Here is a 1,754-nt window from a genome sequence, read left to right on the forward strand (position 1 = left end):
AGGGAACGGATTTTATGGAAATTGCCTTTTTTTCTGCTAAAGAGATAGAGTACGTTCGATTAAGAATATCCACGATTTAGCTTTCCCAGATTCCATATATACACATTTGATGTTGCCTTTTTTTGCCCTTTTTAAGATATTTGCCTTTTTTAAGACATTTGCCTTTTTTGAATTTTCTACCTTTAAAAAAGTGATTATAGCATTTAAATTTTTTTTTTTTAAGATTAAAAAATATACACATGCCCATGCAGCTTATATTTAGAAGCGCAGGGACCTCTTGCCAAATTGGTGTTGGAAAAATTCAAAGCCGTTTTCTCAGCTAACGTAGGCTTGGAGACAATAAGGGATGTGGATAAAATTGTAAAGGGCGAGGAAAACGCCCTTATTCCTGATAATATGAACTTTTCAAACGTTCCATATTTAAATTGGGCTCCACTTGTATCAACTTACGTCGAGCGCGCATTTAGTACATTCAAGGCTATACAGATTAAAGTTTTATGAGTTAGAAACTCGAAGGGATAAAATAGTCAAAGATTTAAAGTACAAATTTTTCATATAATGAAACTAGTTCACAGTTTTTCTCTTTTTACTTGTAATATAAACATTTCTAAGATAAATTTATTTTTTGATTATTCTTCGTATTTTCTGTCTTTTTTTAGTGCCTTATTTTGCTTTTTTTGCAATACCTAGCGCCTTTTCCTGCCTTTTTCGCTATTTTGTTTTGCCTTTTTAGCAGTACCTAGTGCCTTTTCCAGCCTATTTCGTTATTTTATTTTACCTTATTTATAGGTTTTTAGGTCCTAAAAATCCGTTCCCTGAACATCTTCTATCTATATTAATAAAAATGTTGTGTTCGTATGTCACGGTCGTCAAAACTCGAGAACGGCTGAACCGATTTGAATAATTTTTTTTTTGTATTGTTCGGTATAATACCAGAACCAATGATATCGCAAAAAATTGGAGGGTTGCCACCTATTTCAAAATTTTTAAACCCAATTATATTGATAAAATAAATAAATTATTACAATATGGGTATCAAATTAAAGAGTTTTAAGAAAGATAACTGCTGGTAATATTTTTGACGAGGGTTGCCACCTATTTGAAAATTTTAACTCAGACAAATTGATAAAATAAATGAATTATTGCCATGTGGCTGTAAAACTAATGAGTTTCAAGAAGGCGTACAGCCGAAAATATGTTTGAAGAGTGTTGCCACCTGTTTGAAAATTTAACTAAAGTACATCGATAAAATAAATGAAATATTACATTATGGGTATCAAATTAAAGAGGTTTAAGAAAGATATCTGTTGGAAATATTTTGGAGAAGGGTTGCCACCAATTTTTAAATTTTAACTCAGTTAAATTGATAAAGTAAATTAAATATTGCTATGTGGGTATCAAAATAAAGAGTTTTAGGAAGGCTTATGGTCGAAAATACTTTAAAGGAGGGTTGCCACCTGTTAAAAACTTAAGCGCAATTTTATTGATAAACTAAATGATATATTACAACATCTAATTTAATACCTAATTCAATATTTTTGAGTAATAATATTTTTGAGTAAAATTGCCACATCTTTGAAAATTTAAACTCAGTTATTTTGATGAAATAAATGAAATACGGTAATTTGGGTATGAAACTTTTAATTTTTTAAGAAGGCTTACAGCCGAAAATATGCCTGAGGAGGGTTGCCACCTGTTTGAAAATTTAACTCAATATAATTGAAATAGGTATCAAATTAAAGAGGTTGAGGAAA

The sequence above is a fragment of the Rhagoletis zephyria genome, unplaced genomic scaffold (genome assembly GCF_001687245.7).
Source record: "Rhagoletis zephyria isolate East Lansing unplaced genomic scaffold, Rhagoletis_zephyria_1.1 Rzeph_scaffold_01362, whole genome shotgun sequence".
Lineage (NCBI taxonomy): Eukaryota > Metazoa > Arthropoda > Insecta > Diptera > Tephritidae > Rhagoletis > Rhagoletis zephyria.